This window comes from Colius striatus, unplaced genomic scaffold, assembly GCF_028858725.1.
Source record: "Colius striatus isolate bColStr4 unplaced genomic scaffold, bColStr4.1.hap1 scaffold_38, whole genome shotgun sequence".
NCBI lineage: Eukaryota > Metazoa > Chordata > Aves > Coliiformes > Coliidae > Colius > Colius striatus.
In genome coordinates this window covers 2,316,540-2,337,309 of record NW_026908522.1, presented here as the reverse complement: position 1 = coordinate 2,337,309, position 20,770 = coordinate 2,316,540, and positions in this window count along the sequence as shown.

Sequence of the window (20,770 nt, the reverse complement as noted above, 5' to 3'; positions counted from 1 at the left end):
AAAAACAATATTCAACTTCAAAGTTCTCACTGGCTCAGAGAGAAGTGACACTTGCCAACTGTGATTCTGAACAGAGAAGGTATTCAAATTAAGATGTAATCCAAGTTATTGTCTACAGTGAAGACCACAGCTCTAATGTTAAAAGTCTTGGTAAAATACTCCAAATGGCAGCAGTTTTCAAACACATTTATTTTTGTCTACTAGGCAGCTGCTTAAGTCTGACAGTAGCTGCAGCAGAGATTTAGCAGGAGTTACGCACTTTGGTAAGTGCAACGAGCTTTCTTCCTTTCTCCCAACTGTTTGGGAATTCAGCCTTATGCACATATGAACTTGTATTTATTTTCATAACACCATGCAACTGCCTTCTTGAAATATCTTTAAGTGTATCACAAAGAAGGACAAGAGTACAGTAAATTCACATAGTTGTTCATCTGAAGTACTTGGGGGACTTCATTTGCTTGTCAATACCTTCCAAAGCGGTTCACAAGTTTCCACCTCACAGAATTCATTCCAAAGTTCACAAACAACTGATTTAGAAAATAAATCTTCTAATAAGTTAATGATTGCACTTCTACTGTATATGGCAAATTACAAAATTCACTTGCAAATAACACTTTTCGGTCTTAAATTTGTCACAAAGTTATAACTTCTACAGCACAGTGCACAAAGAGGTTTGTAGAGAGAAAAATATCTTACCTTTTCACCTTTTATTGTCACATAAAGGAAAACATCAGATGTGGTATCTTCTACAGCACATACTTTGGCTGTCGTCTGGGTAGTAGCAAAACTGAGTGATGGTGTTTCAATGACGCAGCTGCCTGTTCTTTCCTGCTCTTCTCCAGCCCAGTGTTTCCTCACTAACCCAGCATCTGGAAGAGCAAACAATGGGTGTTTTAAAAGTCTCCCTCTCACTGCAGTGGTGACAAGTTTCTGTTGATCTCCTGGGGACTTTACTTTGGGTTTGGTTTGACATTTGGACCACCTGGACTTGAGAATTCTCCCTCCCTTTTCCACCCCCCTTTTCACATTTGTTGCCTGGGATTCTCCCTTTACAGTTCTTGCTGGACATTTATCCAGACTCTGTGCTCTGCACTTGAAACAACCAGCAGATGATTTCTGATGGAACCTGAGGCTCTCTGCACTGGCCTGATGCAAAGGCAATTTGCATCAAAACTCCTCCAAAATCCTTGTTTTTCTCTCACAATTGCACTAAAACCTCATTTTATCCCTCACAACTCCCCCAAACCCCACTTTTTCCCCTCAAAACGCATCCAAAACTCCACTTTTTCCCTCAAGATGGCACTTTTTTACCCAGCAGTTCCCAAAAATCCCACTTTTACCCTCAGAATAGCACCCAAAACTCACTTTTCCTCTGAAAATACCTCCAAAACCTCACTTTTTCATTCAGAACTCCACCAAAACACCACTTTTTCCCCTCAAAACACTTGAGTTTGCCCAACAGTTCCCTGCTGAACCATGTGGGTCTCCTGGCTCCCTTCCTGGACTTCCTACCCGCTGCATGCTCTGATCCTCAGCCTGGAAAAAGGGATCTTTGAATACAGATCAACTCTCTTGGGCCTCTTTGTCCTCTAATACCCTGTCCCACAAGATGTCCCCTAGCAATTGCTTGAAAAGCCCAAAGTTGGCCCTGCTAAAGCCCAGGGCTGTGGTCCTGCTTGGTATTCTGTTCCTACCACACCAGATCCTGAACTCCACCATCTCGTGGCTGCTGCAGCCAAGGCTGCTCTCGACCTTCACCACTTCCACCAGACCCTGCTTGCTCATGAGCACAAGATCCACTAGTGCTCCTCTCCTAGTTGGCACATCCACCACCTGCATCAAGAAGTGATCATCCATGCACTGAAGGCATCTCCTAGACTGGAGTGGCAGCCATGTAGGTCTGCCAGCAGGTGTCTGGGTAGTAGGATGTGCTGCACCAGCCCTGGTACCCACCCGCCCTCTCCTGGCCAATAGCCACAGCCTACTGCTGCCTGGGGAGGAGCTCAGTCTCTGCCTTGAGCTTTGGTCAAAAACCCTGAGGGGCTTTGGCCAGAATAAGTCTTGAGAGGGAGAAAGCTCTCGAGCCCCTGAAGCACCTGGCTAGGGCACTGCAGTGCTCAGCAGAGAGCAGGGCAGCAGCCTCAGAGGGGCACAAAAGCAAGCGAGTCCCTGCCACGTCCCCCCAGGGCCAGATGCAGCCAGAAGCACCCAGCACACACTTACAGAGACAGCCACGTCTCTGGGAGCACTGCTGACAGCCACGGACAAGGAGCCTTCCTCAGGGACGTGCTGCAGAGCCACGGCACTCAGCTGGACTCGTGCTGGCAGCCTCATGACAACCTGGCCAGAATGCCCTGGGAAACACCAGCGCCTGCCCCGGGAGACATCCGTCTGCAAAGCAGCACAGGACAGCACTGAGACAGAAGCGAGTGCTGGGGCCAGCGCCGCTGCTCCTCTGGCCTGGAGCACAGGCGCCGTGTGCCTGGGGCTCTGCTCCAGCTGCAGGAGGAGGCACTGCCATGGCCTTGGGTGGAGCTGCTTTTTGCTTGGCAACAGGGGAAGGGAACTGCAGCGCTGTCCCTGTAAGCAGCTCTCAGAACATGCCCTGGATCTGAGCTGGATCCACCTCCAGCCTGGCCAGGCCAAGCTGGTGCCTCTGCCATCACTACTGAAGAAGCGAAATCTAAGCCAGAAGAGGAGGTGGTACAAAATGGAGCAGAGCATGGGGATCCCAGTCAGAGAAGGAGGAAGGAAAGAGCAACACTGGACCAGAGACCCCCCTGTAGCCCGTGGTGAGAGAGCAGCTGTGTCCCTGCAACCCCTGGAGAGCAATGGCAGGGCTGAGAGGCACCAGCAGCTCTGGGTCAGTGCACTGGTAGGGAAGAGGGTGGCAGCGGGGTCACAGCAGGGCCCCTCAATCCTGCTCCGCTCCCTTCCTGAGGGAAACCGCTGGTTTCTAGCAAGCCCTGCCCTGTCTTGGAGCTCTGGTTTCAGGAACCTGACCAACGCTGTGGGCTTCCACAGGAGCAGTGGCAGGCAGGTAGGCAAGCAGCACTGATGGTTTCTGCTACAGTACCTGCAGGATGGTATCAGGCCCATCCTCAGGGTACCTTCTGCTCAGAACAATGTTGAAGATGCAATTCCAGCTGCACCTGTAGGTCTTGGAAGTTCTTGTCAGGTCAATGGTGGCACCTGTGAGGAAGGGAGAGCAGATGACTGCAAGAGCCACAGATCAGGAGGCCTCGGTGCCCCAAGATCAACTGAGCAGCTCCAGGCCTGTCACTCCTGTCCCTGTGGCAGGACAAGGGCTGAGGGTGCTGGGAGACAGCAGGCGCCCATGTGGGTGTCAGCAGAGCAAGGCTGAGGGCCTGCTGCACCAGCAGCAAAGATGACCCAGCCAGTCCCCTTCCAACTGCCATGGAGAGGAGCAGAGTCCCTCCATCAGCACAGGAACGTGTGTGGGGGCAGCAGCAGGGGCACACACGGGCTGAGGGCAGGAGTGGGAGGCTCTCTGAGAGCCACGCTGCCACAGCCTTCCTCTTGGGCTGCAGCGAGCGTGGCAGCTCCCCCACTTTGGAGAGCAGTGCCTGGAGCACAGTCTCCTTGGGCCTTGCTGCACACAGGCACGGGGCAAGGAGATGGGGCTGCCTGTGTCCTTACCCAAGCTTTTCAGGGCCCAGTTAGACTTGATCTTTCATACTAGAAAATGCTGTGGGACCTGGGGCTGTTTAGTCTGGAGCAGAGGAGACTGAGGGAAGATCTTGTTAATATATACAAATATCTAAAGGGTGGGTGTCAGGAGGTTGGGGCAGCACTTTTTTCGATGGTATCTAGCCACAGGACAAGGGGTGATGGGATGAAGCTGAAACACAAAAAAGTTCCACTTAACCATAAGAAAAATGTCTTTCAGTGTGAGGTGAGGGAGCCCTGGCCCAGGCTGCCCCGGGATGGTGTCGAGGCTCCTTCCCTGGAGCTCTTCAAGACACATGTGGGACACGTTCCTGTGTGACCTGATCTAGGTGGGACCTGCTTCTGCACGGGGGTTGGACTGGATAATCTCTAAAGGTCCCTTCCCAACCCCCACCATTCTGTGATTCTGTGATTCTATGTGCAGAGCACTGGGCAATGGGGCATGGGAACAGTGGGATAAAGATGTAGCAGAAGCCACTTGGGTGGTTAACAGCAGAGGTTCAACGGACCGTCCTGGTCCTGCCCAAACAAAACCCCTGCACACTGTGGGAGGAGAAGAGGTCCCTGGAGTGCACCCAGGGCAGTGGCTGGGGAAGGCAGGATGGGCTGCACCTTGTAGGAAGGGCTCCTGGAGCCTTGCTTCAGGATGGGTTTCCCACGCACTCACAGCCTCCTTCAGGCATCCACCCGCTCCAGTGTGGGCTCCTCCACGGGCTGGGAGTGGCTCTCTGCTCCACCAGGCACCTCTCTGGACTGCAGGGACACAGATGCCTGAGGTGAAGCACAGAGAGATGCAAAGTACTGACAAGAAACACCAAGCATGAAAGCTCCTTTGTTTTTTCACGCATGCCAAAGAGATTTGCATTCTCATGTAGGCACTTGGAGTGGAAGCAGGTGCACAGATGAGCTGCAAAGCTGTGCACAAGCAGAAAAAGGGCTGCAGGCAGCTGGCTGCTGATGGGAGCTGGAGACAGAGTCCTCCTTGGGAAGAAGCAAGAACTCAACTCTGGTTGAGTCAGAGAGACAGTCTTTGACTTGTGTGAGCTGCTGCTGCCGCCAGCTGCCGGAGGCAGCACGGCCACGTTCTCCCCAGGCCCCCGGAGCACAGTCTGTGCTGCAGTTTGTTGCGGGAGGGGTGTCCCATCCCTGCTTGTGCCTCCCTCCCCTGCTGGCCCCCTGCGTGGTGCCCCAGGCAGAATGGCCCCCGCCCCAGCGCCCGCAGGCAGCGGCTCTGTGACATCAGCCCCGGGGCCGAGGTGCCGCGGGCAGCGCCAGCACTGCGGGCATTGCATGGGCCGCAGCGCTGCTGGGCACGAGCCCTCCCTCGGCTCTGGCAGCTGCCGCGTGTTGCCGCAGCAATGAAGCTCGTGCTGGTCTTTGTGCTGCTGGCCCTGTGCTGCTGGCCTGCGAGCGTGGCAGGGGACAGCTGTTGGTAAGTGGCTGTGTGAGGGAGCTGGGGCAGCCCTTCCCTGCAGGGTGCGCCGGTGCCACGAGCTGGGAGCCAAGGGTTCCCCAGCGGCCCCGCTGCCCGTGCGGTGCCCGCTGGGGAGGGCAGACGGCTGCCCTGCAGCCCCAGCAGCAGCCAGCCCTGGAGCAGGACACTCCTGACTTGCTCTTTGCAGGGGGAGCTGCGGCACCCGGCCCCTGGCTGAGCAGCCGTGGCGCGTGGTGGGTGGCGTGAATGCCCCCGTGGGGGCCTGGCCCTGGACCGTCAGCATCCAGAATCCCTGGGGAGCGGGCACCGGGCATTTCTGTGGAGGGAGCCTCATCCATTCCCAGTGGGTCCTCACCGCAGGACACTGCATCGACTTCTACCGGTGAGTAGGAGCAGGGCAGGGCCGTCCCCTCGGCACTGGCAGGGGCCCTGTCTGCGGCCCGGCCTGCCGCTGGCGTGCCAGGGATGGCGTGTGCCGGGCACGGGCCGGGCTGGTGCCGCCGCTTCCCGGCAGCCTGGGGCCGGCGCTGCCTGGAGCCCAGGGCACGCCGGGGCAGCCGTGCCCTCCGCAGCGCGGCTCGCCTCTCTCCCTCGGCCAGCAGCAGGCAGGGCACTGCTGGGCTGGGCCGGGCTGCAGCGCACGGCTCCGCTCCCTCTGAGCCCTCTGCTCCCCATCTGCCTTCCAGGAGACTGCCGTGGTTTCGGGTGGTGGTCGGGGCCAACCAGCTGACTCTGACGGGCCCCGAGGTGCAGGTGCGATACACCACGCGGGCGCTGCTCCACCAGAGCTACTTCAACGTCACCGACTACGACATTGCCCTGCTGGAGCTGGACCGGCCCGTGGAGTGCAACCAGTACGTGCAGGTGGCCTGTGTGCCTCACCCCGCCGACGTGGTGGTGTCCCAGCTGAGAGACTGCTACATCGCTGGCTGGGGCCACACCACCGCACGAAGTGAGTTCCCCTGGGGAAAGCGCTGCTGTGCCCAGGGCAAGCCTGGCACGCTGGGGAGACGGCTCGGGCTGGCGCGGAGCCCAGGCGGGAGCCAGAGTCAGGCTGCGGGGACGGGCGGCTGCAGACGGGCCTGAGCTCCCTCAGGCTGCCACGGTGCTCAGGGCTCTGGGACACCTTTCTCGTGAGGAGAGCACCTGGAGCTCTCTGACCTTTGAGAGGAAACCTTCTCCATGCTGAGAGATAGCTCAAGGGCTGGGGTTTAGAGGCTGGGGCCAGGTTGTTTTGGCTGGGGGCCAGTGACAGGACGAGGGGTAAGGGGCACACGCTGGAAGACGGGAAGTTCCCCTGGAAGAGGCAGAAAAATGTCTCTGCAGTGAGGATGCTGGAGGCCTGCACAGGCTGCCCAGGGAGGCTGTGGAGGCTCCTTCCCTGCTGGTTTCCAAACCCACCTGGACACGTTCCCCTGCCTCCTGCTTGAGGAGAACCAGCTTGAGCAGGGGCTTGGGCTGGATGAGCTCTCGAGGGCCCTTCCCACCCCCAGCCTTCTGGGACGCTGTGATTCTTTGCCACGGCCCCAAGGCAGCCCCACGGGAAAGATGTGTCCGATGTCTCTTTGGCAAGGTGCAAAGCCAAGGCCCAGGGAAGGGCTCTGGCAGCCAGGGGAGGGGAAGTGTCCCGCAGCTGCTGGGGGCTAATTCCTTGCTGTGCTCGCAGCCCACGGATCCGACGTGCTGCAGGAGGCCAAGGTGCGCCTCATCGATGCCAGGCTGTGTAACAGCAGCCAGTATAACAATGGGTCCATCCACAGCTACAACCTGTGTGCCGGCTACGCGCAGGGCGGCATCGACGCCTGCCAGGTAGGAGCAGCCGCGAGTCAGCCGCGGCAGCAGCCGCAGCCCTGTCCCACCTGGGGCTGCTGGGGCTCCCCAACACCCCCCTGAGCCTCTGTCCTGTGCTGCAGGGTGACAGCGGGGGCCCGCTGGTCTGCAGAGCTGCGGGCGCCAACTTCTTCTGGCTCGTGGGCGTGACCAGCTGGGGGAAAGGCTGTGGCAGAGCGCACAGGCCCGGGGTCTACACCTCCACCCAGCACTTCTACTACTGGATACTGGAACAGATGCGCTCAGCAGGAAGGGCTGCTGCTCTCACCCGGGCGTGGAGACGTCTTCCCAGCGCCTCATGGCCCTTTCACCGGCCAACACAGGCACCGACCGCGGCACCAAACCCGGCGTGGAACTGGAATCCAACCAGCTCAGGACCCTTTACCTGGGCAACATTTGCCCCAACTGCAGCACCAACACAGGCACCAAACCCATCGTGGAACTGGAATCCAACCAGCTCAGGACCCTTTACATGGGAAACATTTGCCCCAACTGCAGCACCGACACAGGCACCGGCCCCGACACAAACCGCAGCACCAGCAGCAGCGGGTCAGGTTGGGTCCTGCCCATTTCCCCTCCAGAAGCTCAGGGATTTCTTTAGGCGGGTCCAGGAGCTCCTGCAGGCCATGAAGGGACAAGCGGCTTGAGCAGCAGGACGCCGCTGGAGGTGCAGGCCTGGGCTCTGCCCCTCTGCTGCAGGTCTTTAGCAGTAGCCATTAGGTTGGAGGAAGTAGAAGCTGTAGTTGCAGTGTGTCTGGTATCTTGCCCTGGGTTCAGCCAGGATCGAGTTCAGTCTCCCTTTGTGGTGTTCTATTAAACTGTCCTTGTCTCAACCCGTGTTCTCCTTTTGCTGCCACCACCACACGCTGCTCAGCTCTCACAACGCCGCCAGACCAGGACCAGCAAGAGGAGGTCACACAGGAACTCCTCCAGGTGGGTTTGAATGTCTCCACAGTCCATCTGGGCAGCCCCTTCCAGGGCTCCCTCACCTCAACAGGGAAGAAGTTTCCTTTGGAAACCTCTTCCTTTGGAACCTCTTCTGTTCCAGCTTGTACCCGTTGCCCCTTGTCCTGTCATTGGCCATCCCTGAGCACAGCCTGGCTCCAGCCTCCTGACACCCACTCTTGATGGATTTGTAAACATGAAGTCACTCCTCAATCTCCTCCAAGCCCCAGCTCCCTCAGCCTTTCATCACAAGGGAGATGCTCCACTCCATCATCTGTCTGGCCCTACACTGAGCTCTCTCCAGCAGCTCCCTGTCCTCCTGCAACTGAAGAGCCCAGAACTGGACACAGTATTCCAGATGTGGTCTCACGAGGGCAGAGGAGAGGGGGAGGAGAACCTCTCTCCACCTACTGCCCACAGCCCTTCTAATCCACGCCAGGATGCCTTTGGGCTTCTTGGCCACCATGGCCCACTGCTGGCTCATGCTCACCCTGCTGCCCAACAGCATCCCCACATCCCTTTCCCCTACACTTCTCTCTGAGTTCGTTCCCCAGCCTGCTGTCTGGGTAGTAGGATGTGCTGCACCAGCCCTGGTACCCACCCGCCTTCTCCTGGCCAATAGCCACAGCCTACTGCTGCCTGGGGAGGAGCTCAGTCTCTGCCTTGAGCTTTGGTCAAGAACCCTGAGGGGCTTTGGCCAGAATAAGTCTTGAGAGGGAGAAAGCTCTCAAGCCCCTGAAGCACCTGGCTAGGGCACTGCAGTGCTCAGCAGAGAGCAGGGCAGCAGCCTCAGAGGGGCACAAAAGCAAGTGAGTCCCTGCCACGTCCCCCCAGGGCCAGATGCAGCCAGAAGCACCCAGCACACACTTACAGAGACAGCCACGTCTCTGGGAGCACTGCTGACAGCCACGGACAAGGAGCCTTCCTCAGGGACGTGCTGCAGAGCCACGGCACTCAGCTGGACTCGTGCTGGCAGCCTGATGACAACCTGGCCAGAATGCCCTGGGAAACACCAGCGCCTGCCCCGGGAGACATCCGTCTGCAAAGCAGCACAGGACAGCACTGAGACAGAAGCGAGTGCTGGGGCCAGCGCCGCTGCTCCTCTGGCCTGGAGCACAGGCGCCGTGTGCCTGGGGCTCTGCTCCAGCTGCAGGAGGAGGCACTGCCATGGCCTTGTGTGGAGCTGCTTTTTGCTTGGCAACAGGGGCAGGGAACTGCAGCGCTGTCCTTGTAAGCAGAGCAGCCCCACACGAGAGGCAGAGAGGAGCTGCAGCATTTGGAGCAAACGAGTGTCAGAGCAGCCAGTGCAGGGCTGCCCTGTGTGTGAGGGACCCCAGGGGCTTGCAGGGAGGACGGGTGCAGAGCCCACCTGCCCTGAGGAGGGACAAAGGGCAGAAGCTATGGTGAACAGACTGACTGAAACCCCCACTCACTGGCCCCCAACCCCCCCAAGCCATTCGGGGTGTGGAGGGGGTAAAGACACTGGGATCAGGGCTCTGAACCAGGGAGGAGGGGAGGTGTGGCAAGAAGGTGTTCTTAAAAGGGCTGGTTGGACTCTTCATTGTTGTATTCATCTGAGTTGTTTTATTTTGGCTATGTTTTGGGTTTTGAGGTTATGTTTCAGTTGATGTGGCATTCAATTATTTTCTGTTTCCTTCCCCAAGCCCAGTAGCCTGCTCTGTTTTGTCCTGAACCTTAAGTTGCAATTAAGCTCTCCCTGCCCTTTGGCAGTTCTCAGCCTCTTCAGTACTTGAGGCTAATGGTGGCCTTTTGTTCCCTGATGGGCCTAAACCAGGACAGTGACCCACAGTGCTCCCCCTCCCCTGGGATGGCCTCTGCAGTCATTCCTGGCAATCATTTAGAACTTCAGCTTCTACTAAAGGCACAGCACTGTTCACACTGTCAGCAAAAGTCTAACACTGAGCAGGGCTGCAGGGAGGAGGCAGCTGGGGTGCAAGAAACCCACTCCACAGTGGCTCCCTGGGACAGCAGCACGGAGGCTGGGACAGAGTGGAGACTGCGTGGGCAGCCCTGTGAGCTCTTGCAGAAGAAGGGAGCTGCAGGGTACTGTGGAACTCACAAGCTGCATGTTTGTGATGCCAGGAAAGTGCCAATCAGGACTCAGTAGCCAATGTGACTATCAAGCAGCCCTTTCTGGCAGCGCTGGGCACACAGGGGATGGCTCCACCAAGTGTGTGCCCTGCTTAGAGCAAAACTTTCCACACGTCCCAGACTAGATCTGCATGTTCATTGCACTTTTTCATGAGTTCCCCCCATGGCCCTGCCTCAGCCCGCCCAGGTCACAGCTCCCTCACGCCTCCTTCGCTGAGCCACAGGGGCCTCTGAGGATGAAGATCTGAGTCTTCCTCACAGTGTATTTCTCACCTTTGGCTTCCTGGTGTTTGTCTAAACCACAGAACAGGCTTGAGCGGGTGCTGATTCATTTGTTTCACTCTGATGGGTCCAAGATAAGTTCTGCTCTTGCCAGATCACAACAGGAGTGAGATGTGCTGCAGTGACAGCTTCTTGTGACTCTAAGAGATCAGCCATGTCCTGAAGCTGGTACTGCCACAAGGGTAACAAGTTCCTAAATGGCAATATTTCAAACGGTTACAGATGGGTGCTTGCAGTTTTCTGGCCAAATGCTGCTTCTGTAACATCTGCAATTCATTGGACACCCTGAGCCAAGAGTCTGTCACTTTTCTAGCAAGTGCTGGGCTTTGGGTGCACCTTGCTCATCAGACTCTCATTATCATGGGGCTGTTTAGTCTGCAAAAGAGGAGACTGAGGGGGGATCTGATGAATAGTGACAAATATCTCAATGCTGGGTGTCAGGAGGCTGGGGCAACACTTTGTTGTGTCTAGCAACAGGACAAGGGGTGATGGGATGAAGCTGGAACACAACAAGTTCCACTTAAATAGAAGCAAAGACTCTTTCAGTGTGAGGGGAGGGAGCCCTGGCCCAGGCTGCCCAGGGAGGCTGTGGAGGCTCCTTCCTTGCAGGTCAAGACCCGCCTGGGCATGTTCCTGTGTGACCTGCCCTAGCTTGACCTGCTCTGGAAGGGGCCTTGCACTGGATGATCTCTAAAGGTCCCTTCCAACCCCCACCATTCTGTGATTCTATGATTCTAAGACCCAAACACAGCTCCATCCCAAAGCCCACCCAGCTCCAAGCTGCCACCAGCCCTCACTGAGCGTGTGCTCTGCATTCTCCTTACCCCACACCTTTAAAAGCAAAGCCAGAGCATTTCCCAGCAATCCCGATGAAGGTCTGTGTGCCCAGAGTCACTCCAGCCCCACCTCAAAGGGAAGAAAAGACTATAAAATGGCTTAAGAAAGGGGCTGTTGGGGAAGGCACCATCGTGAATCAGTCAGGGAAGGTTCCATCTCAGGCTGCCTCTGACTCCTGGGAGCAGCCAACGGCTGCAGCTCCCTCCCCCCACAGGGACGCCTCTGGCTCAGAGCTGGTTGTGCCGAGGGCTGGCTGGGGAAGCTCAGAAATCCCTCTGCACAGTCGCTTCTCTCATCTCCTGCTGCACCATTCGCAGTCTCAGCTTCTGCCTGTGCTTTGGCACACGCTGTGTCCATCCCCAGCAGCCCACCAGCACCTGGGGAACCTGTTGCTGCCAGCAACTGCACCGTGGCTTCAGCTGGGTGTCAGAGTCTCAACGCAGCTGGGGAAGGGTCACGAGAACCGGTGTGATGAGGAGAGGCTCAGGGAGCTGGGGATGCTGAGCCTAGAGGAGAGGAGGCTGAGAGGACACAGGATCACTCTCTACAGCTGCCTGAAGGGGGTTGTAGTGACCTGGGGGTCGAGTTCTTCTCATTTTTAGCTTGCAAAGTGGTACCTTTTGGAAGAAAGCCTCATTTTCACCATCCAAAGTGAGAGTTTTCTCTTCCAAACCCTCATTTGGGGGCCCATACCCTCCTTTTTAGCTTCCATTGCCTTCTTTGGAGGCCTAAGCCTCCATCTTAAGCTTTCAAACCTCACTTGGTGACCCAAACCCTACTTTTTGCTCCCAAAGCCCGATTTTCAGCTTCCAGACCTTGGGTTTAGATTTCAAATCGTCCTTTTCTACATCCAAACCATCATCTTTACTTTCCAAAGTCTCATTTTTGTGTTCAAACCCCCATTTTATGCTTCCTAACCCTCATGTCTTAGCTTCCAAACACTCAATTTTAGCTTCCAAATGCTCGTTTTGTGGCCCAGATGCTCATTTTTAGCTTCCAAAGCCTCTTTTTTGCCTTTTTCAACCTTATTGCTTGGATCCCAGCCCTCAAGGTTTTGATTCCAAAGTCTCACTTTGTGGCCCAAGTTCTTATTTTGGGTTTAAACTGTTCCTTTTCAGCTTTCAATCCCCCATTCTCGGGTCTCAATCTCAGTTTTTAGCATCCAAGGCCTCGTTTTTAGCTTTCCAAAGCATCCTATTGGGTAGATTTAGACCCAAACCCAGGTGTTATACACCTAAAAGAAGGATTTAGACCCTAAAAACTAGGCTTTAGGCCCAAAAAGTCAGGATTAAGACCCTTAAACCGGGAGCTTAGACCCAAAAAAGATGATTTAGATCCTAAAAGCTTGGGGTTAGACCCAAAATGGGTCTACAACTGCGGGTTTAGATCCCCAAAACGAGGCTTTAGACCCTAAAAGCTAGACTTTAGATCAAAAAAATGAGGGTTTAGACCCCAAAACTAGGGTTTTAGCAATAAAAAAGAGGGTCTAGACCCTAAAACTAGGAGTTTAGACACCAAAAATGCATATTTAGATCCTGAAACCAGGGATTTAGTCCTAAAAATAAGGATACAGACCCTAAAACTGGGAGTTTAGACCCGGAAAACAAGGATTTACACCCTAACAACAGGGTTTAGTCCTAAAACCAAGGATCTAGACCCTAAATCTGGGACTTTACACACCAAAAAAAGGGATTTAGACGCTAAAACTGTGGGTTTAGACTAAAAAATGGGGATTGAGACCCTAAAAGAGGGGGTTTAGGCGGAAAACAAGGATTTAGACCTTAAAAACAAGACTTTAGGCCCAAAAAATGAGGATTTAGACCCTAAAACTGTGGGTTTAGACCCAAAAAATGAGGATTTAGATCCTAAATGTTTGGGGTTAGACCCAAAAATAAGTATACAACTGGGTGGTTTTTAGGTTCAAAAAGACCTGCTCCTTTTTAGCTTCCAAACCCTCATGCTAGGGCCCAGGTTTCTTTTTTTGTCTTCCAAAGCCTTGTATCTAGCTCCAAACTTCTGTTTTTAGCATTGAAGGCCTCGTTTTTAGCTTTCCAAAGCATCCCATTGGGTCAAACCCCCTCCTTTTGAGCTGCCAAGGCCTCCCCTTGGAGGGCACAAGCAGGAGCTGGGCAGATGCTGCGCTTGTGTGTCTCTGTGCCCATGCGGCCGCTGCGTGCCGCGTCCCCTCACACCCCAGGCTGCGCATGGGCAGTGCCTGGGGGTACCCAGGGAGGGCCTTGGGTGGCCGCCCCTGTGTCAGCGTGTGCCCGGCACCCCGTGTCCCGTCCCTGCCCACCACACAGCACACACCGGCCCCAGCCTCTCGCCCCCCGCCCTGCAGGGAGCCCTCAGCGCTGAGAAGGGCCCCTGAGCTCAGCCTTCTCCTCTGCAGGGCCGCAGCAGCTCTGGCTGGGATCTCTGTGCTGTGTCAGTGCCCCACAGAGAGCACAGACACACTGAGGCACAGACAGTGCTGCTGGGCGGGGAAACGAGCCCTCAGTGCCCTTGGCTGGCCGTGGGGGGCTGAGAGCTTGAGCAAGGGCGAGACACGGAATGGTGTGAGGGGGATCCCTCTGCTCTCAGCAGGGGCTGGGGCTGTGCAGGCTCACAGGGGACGGGCACAAAGGGGCAGCAACAGGGCGCTGGGCACCAGGCAGGGGCACAGCCCGGCTGCCCTGGCTCTGCTCTCACCCACAGCCCGTCCTCTGGCCTCGCAGCCCTCGCTCAGTTCTCCCTGAGGGCAGCAGAAACGCTGAGGGCTCCTGTGCAAATCCATCCCTGCACAGACACTGCTCTCTCCTGCTACACTCAGTGCAACTGAACCCCCCTCAACGTCCCGTTTCTGCTCTGTCGCCGGTTCCTCTCAGAGATGCAGCGAGAGAACAAAGCAGGGCAGGAGCAACTCCTCAGCTGTTTGGTCTCTGCTGCACAAGTACCACAAAGACAAAGCCTGGACTACACTCCTTCCTTGAACCATCAGCCATCAGCAGAGGAAGACAGCTTCAGCCAGTCGGTGCACCCCTGCTATTACATCTGGGCACCAGAGACAGGACTCCAGTTTGGCAGCAAGAAACAGCTGCATTAGCTTATGGCAAGATCCTCCCCAGAAATGTGACACAGAGAGGCCAGGGCACACGGCAGGCTACAGGAATGGCAGCCTTGGTGGTGACCTGCTGATCTGTGCTGATCCACCTGCTCATACACAGAGAGAAAGGGAACTGTCCTCAAGAAATAAAACGCCATCTGCCTGAGATCAATGCTGTAACCATGGCTCACAGAAATGCCACCATGAAGTACTCGGGTCACTGGGCCAGTTCAAGGAACGCAGCATTTGCTCTGGCACACCACGCTGGGGAGGGGGCTCAGGATGAGGAGGGAACCCCAAAACACCCCAAAAGTCTTCGACACCCCCCAAGACTCTTCAAGGATTCAAAACAACCCAAAAGGCCTAAAAATGCCCCAACTCCCCTCTCCAAAGGCTCCCACATCCTCCCAGTTTATCCCTCAGTAGCCTCCTCTCAGTAGCTCCCAGAAGTCCCAAATCCCTCCCCAGGAGCCCCCAGTTCACCCCTAGCGGTCCCCAGTAGCTCCCAGTGACTCCCAGTTCTCCTCACTGCAGCCCCTTGTGCCTCAATGAGCCGCCCAGTAATACCCCGTAGCTCCCAGTTCACACCCAGTAACTCCCAGTACTCCCCAGTGCCTCCCAGTAGCCACACAGTTCACCCCTCAGAAGTACCAAACAGTCCCTCACCAACTGCTCCAGCGTGGCTCCTTCCCACGGGCTGCAGCTCCTCACCGACTGCTCCAGCCTGGGGCCTGCCATGGGGGCAGCTCCTCACACCCTGCCCCAGCGGGGGTCACCCACCGCCACAACAGTCCCACGGGGACACACTGCTCCAGCCCGGGGCCCTCCCAGGCTCACAAGCGCTGACACAAACCTGCTCTGCACGGCCACCTCCCCACAGGCTCCCAGCTGCTGCCAGGAGCTCGCTCCACGATGAGCTTCCAGCACAGCCACAGCCTCCTGCAGCCCACGCCAGCGGGGCACGAGCAAGGGCTCCGCGCGGGGCACGCTGGGAACCCGAGGCCCCCCCCCCCCTCCGCCGCACGCCGCCTCCTGCCGTGCGCCGCCGCACAACTACAGCTCCCGGCACGCACCGCGGCTCCCGCCCGCGGCTTTGGGCGGCAGCGACGCGCTGGGGGTGATGGGAAATGGAGGCTGCGGGGCGCCAACGAGCCTCCCCACCTCCCGCTTTTAGGGTCTTTATCCCAGTTTTGCAGATTAAACTCCTGGTTTTAGGGTCTAAATCCTTGTATTTGGGGTCTAAACACCCAGTGTTAGAGTCTAAGTCCTAGTTTTCGGTCTGAACTCCCTGTTTTAGGATCTAAATCTCCTTTTTTGGGTCTAAACCCACAGTTTTAGGGTCTAAATCCAGATTTTTGCGGCGTAAAGTCTAGTTTTTAGGGTCTGAATCCTTGTTTTGAGGTCTATACCACCTGGTTTTGGGTCTAAATCCTCGTATTTGCTGTCTAAACGCCCAGTTTTAGGATCTGGATCCTCTTTTTTATGGCTAAAACCCTAGTTTTAGGGTCTAAATCCTCATTTTTGGGGTCTAAACCCTCGGTTTTAGCACCTAAATCCCCTTATTTTGGTGTCTTAACTCCCAGTTTTAGGGTCTGGATCCTCGTTTTTAGGACTAACACCCTGGTTTTAGGGTATAAATCCTTGTATTTGGGGTCTAAAGACCCAGCGTTAGGGTCTAAGTCCTGGTTTTCAGTCTAAACTCCCTGTTTTAGGGTCTAAATCTCCTTTTTTTGGTCTAAACCCACAGTTTTAGGGTCTAAATCCTCATTTTTTGGGCCTAAAGTCTTGTTTTTAGGGTCTGAATCCTTTTTTTGAGGTCTATACCACCTGGTTTTGGGTCTAAATCCTCATTTTTGCTGTCTAAACTCCTGGTTTTAGGGTCTGGATCCTCGTTTTTACAACTATACCCCTGGTTTTAGGGTCTAAATCCTTATTTTGGGCATCTAAACAACCAGTTTTTTTTTTTTCAGTATAAATCCTACTGTTTAAGGGTCTAAAGCCTTATTTTAATGCCAAAACTCCTAGTTTTAGGGACTAAATTCTCTGTTTTGGTCAAACCCCCCTGTTTTAAGGTCTATCTATACCACCTAAATCCCTAGTTTCAGGGTCTAAATCCTTGTATTTGGGGGTCTAAACCCACTGTTTTAGGGTCTAAACCCTCATTTTTGGGGTCTAAAGTCTAGATTTTAGGGTCTAAAGCCTTGTTTTGGGATCTAAACCACCAGTTGTATACCCATTTTTGGATCTAACCCCAAACTTTTAGGATCTAAAGCCTCGTTTTTTGGGTCTAAACCCACAGTTTTAGGGTCTAAATCCTCATTTTTGGGGCCTAAAGTCTTGTTTCTAAGGGGTAAATCCTTGTTTTCGGTCTAGTCCCCCTCTTTTATGCTCTCAATCTCCATTTTTTAGTCTAAACTGACACTTTTAGGGTCTAAATCCTCTTTTTTGGTGCCCGTGCAGAGCAGGTTTGTGTCAGCGCTTGTGAGCCTGGGAGGGCCCCGGGCTGGAGCAGTGTGTCCCCGTGGGACTGTTGTGGCGGTGGGTGACCCCCGCTGGGGCAGGGTGTGAGGAGCTGCCCCCATGGCAGGCCCCAGGCTGGAGCAGTCGGTGAGGAGCTGCAGCCCGTGGGAAGGAGCCACGCTGCAGCAGTTGGGGAGGGACTGTCTCCCGTGGGAGGGACCCCACAGTGCAGCAGTGGGAAGCGTGAGGAGGCCTCTCCCTGAGCAGCAGCAGCGGCAAAGTCCATCTGTGATGAACTGACCACAAGCCCCATGGTCTGCGCTGCTGGGGGGAAGGAAGGGGAGTCCTGGCCAGAGGAGGGGTGGGGGGAGGGGTTTATTTCTCATCTCCCTGCTCTTCTTCTGTAATAATCAAACCTTTTCTCCCCAAGTTGAGTCTGTTTTGCCCGTGACGCTGATTGCTGAGTGACCTCTCTGTCCTTAACTCACAAGTGCTTTGTTATATTTCCCTCTCTCTCCAGTTTAGGAGGGGGAGTGATTTAATGACTGGGTGGACATCAGGCTAAACCACCACAAGTAGAAGCACAATTAAAAATGTCCTGATGTTGGTAAAATTTAACAGCACTTGAAATGCTATTGAGAGTGGAATGTAAACCAGCTCATCTTATCTAAAACATGATGTTGTCTTTATGCAGTGTCCAGAAGAAGAGATTTTTCAGGAGTTAGCAAAGTAGTTCAGATTTTAACTTGAAATCTAGATGTCATCATCATTATAATGGACTATTACACAGGAAAGCAAAGTCACTTTCTGAGCAGCTTGGCTATAGAAGTTACTCTACAGTTAAACTAAATCTAGCAGAGAAATAACCATGATGATATTTAGACAAAAATGAAAGTCTTTCAGACATAATAAAAAGTAAAACCCAAGTCTATACAACTAGTCGAAGCCTGCAACAAAATGACTTGAACTTGCAGAAAGCTGTCATGTCAGAATTTGATTAAGGATTGTAAATATTGCCATTTTGTGTCAATAAAGATGCTGATTGTGAAATTGGTTCCTTAAGCTCTCTCTTCAAAATGCTGTTGTATTGCAGTAGATGTACTAAGACACAGAAATACTCAGGAAAACTAAAGCAATAAAGCAAATAACTGTATTCTCCTCCACATACTTAGTGGGGAAAGGTGTATTATGTGCTCTCCCCACCTTGAACAACCTGACTGACACTGGAATGCTTTTAAGAGGTGAATTAGTCTACATGTTGGGCCAAGGAATCTCAAAAGCTTTTGCACTGGTTCTGATCCTGAACACCCTAAGGATGCCAGGATCTTGAACTTAGAAGCTGCCAAGAGCTTTATCTGCCACATTACAACAGACTTCTGGATAGTTTGTCTCTCCTTTTCATGTCTTCCAAGATGCCAAACAAGATTTAGAGCCTACATGTCTTCTTTATCATTTGACATCCATGGCAGTCCTGCAACAGCAGCTGCAATGCTAAAAGCCCACGGTCCCCCAGAGATGCTGTGACTCACCTGCTGTATCATCTCTTTGCATCTCATTTGGACTCCTGAGAACTATCCAGGAAAATGTCATTCCATGGTTTTCATGGAGACACAGAAATGGTACTCCCAATCTGAGTCTTGCCTGAGAGATTGCAAAGTGTGGAGTGCAAGAGAAAAAGGTTCAGGGTGACGCCACAAAATCATGATCAAAACAATCTGCTAGTGAATGGCTTCCCCTGATACACAGTATGGTTGTAGGATGAACTAAAGTATTATGCTGGTTTTGAGTTTGTCATGCACATTTCACTTCTCTTCATACAGTGAGGGTCATCTAGGTGTGTGTAGGGACTGACTAACCTGGAAAAGCTTAATTAAACTGACCTTGCTATGCACTCTGTAGAAGCTGTCTTAAAGCCATCAGTAGAACAGTCAATATATGAAAAACCTTATTTCCCCTTCAGGATGTGGTTAACTTGTTTTTCAAACAAAGGGGGATTTAGTCTTGCCTGGTGTAACTTAGTCATAAGGTTGACCACAGCATCCTGTCTGTTGCTAGCGAGAGAAAATGAGTCGGGGGATGTGTATGTTGGGGTCTTTTGAATAATAACCAAGTTGCTATGGAAACTGTTTTTCCATCACACCACCTTACATTAATTCCTCTTGGCCTGTTCCTAGTCTCAATGAGTGGAAAAAAACAGGATGCTTTTTTTTCTGAAATGTGCATTTTCCTTCCTCATACTCATATCAAACTGTCTTTTAACTGATTGCTCCTTAGACATGTGCCTTTCTGTTACCATGCAAAAGAAAGATGCATCAGAAAGGCCAGACCTCATTTGAATTTCTATTCTGACTGATCATTAGGTCAGTTGTGTTTCAGCAATCTCCATCTCAAAGTCATAAGAAAAAGCACAGAACAAACCACAGCATTTAGGCTTAGTAAAGCTTTCTTTTGGTCACCACTTCTGTAGCCTAAACTGCTGTGTGCCACACATTTTGCAGAAGAAATGCAGGTTTAATAAAGAAACACTTCCTTGGCTGAACATTATCTGGTTGAATTGAATCACTTCACATCCAACACAGGTCTCATCTACACTATAAAACTGCTGATGCTAAAGCTATCTAAAAATCATTAAAGCTATAAATAGCATCTCCTCTGCCTGAATTCTCTCAGCAGTAATACATCAATAATGCAACATGCCTGTAAATGCTGTTTTTAAAGGGTCATATATCTATGAGGACTGGATTTTTCAAAGCTATTGAAGCGATGTAGAGCTTTATACTAACATGTACTAATAAACCTTATACTAACTTATCGCAATAGTATCAAGCTTATTTTTTCAGACAAAATAAATTCACACAGGAGCTGTAAAAAGGTCGTGGTTATCTCCTCACACAACCTCCCGGGTGCTCCAACTTCCTTGAGGGCAGAAACCGGTTCTGCAAGGGGCCAAGTGATATCTCAAGTTGCCCAAAGATCAGGGGTGAGAAAGCCTCAGGACTTATCAGCCTTCATCTCCCGAGGCCCCAAAGACCATCACCGGGAGACACCACGCAAAGGAAAGGAAGAAAAGACCTAATTTACATGCCAAATCGGGGACAGGTTGTGTCTTTGTCTAGGTGGATAATGTCATCATACGATTTTGTGACTTTGTAACAAATATAAGTCAAGCAAGTTGCCCAGTCGGGTGGGCAAGTTTATACACCCCCTGCCCCCACCGTGCCGAATAAACATCCTTCCTTATCACTCTTGGAGCGACAGAGTCTGTTTCCGCGAGTCAGAAGCAGGTTGGATGCTGCTGTCTAGACGTGAGAACAGTGGCGTGATCAACTTCTACTTAGCAGGGGGTTAAGAAAAAATACAGTCTCCTCAGTTCACAGAGAAAAAGAAACAGCAAAAGCAGCTACAAGTCTTGAAATGAAATCCACTGGCCAGGCAGGACTCGGCAGTACGGAAGGTCTGAAGGGGAGGGTGCTCTGCTGTCTTCTGCGTGGTTGTTGTCAGTAGATTTGACGTTGGCCGTTTGACCCGTTGTGCTGCTGGGACAAGCTCTCCAGCTGCTCTTCACAGTGCTGCTGCCTTGTTTCCACATCGGCCCTTTAATGCAACCGGGGCTACATGCCATTGTCTGACAGCTGTGAGATCAAGACAGGCAGACACTCACAAAGCTTAACCTGGACTATCTTTTGTGCCTCTTTGTATACCTTAATTTAAAAAGCCTCCCCTCTCCTCTCTCTCCTCCCACTACTTCACATGTCAGTGTTTTCAGAGCCTTGCTTTTAACCCCTTATTTGTGTTCATTTTTCTCCAGGCTTTGTGCTCTACCACTTGAAACAGTCAGTGAGATCTCTCTCAGGCACTTCTGGTAATACCTGAGTTGTTCTGGCAAAGAAAGTTTGCTGCAAAGAAAATTTGGGTACCAGACAGCAAGAACTGAGCTTTGGATATGAAAGGGGCTGTTTTCTTGGTGGTTTGGGAGTGACAATGGGACGATTTTCAGGTGGATTTTTTTGGTTGTTGTTGGGGATGAGGTTTAGATAAGCATTGTGCTTTTTCCCAGAAACCTACAAGAGTTATTTAAAGGGAGCAGGAGCAGG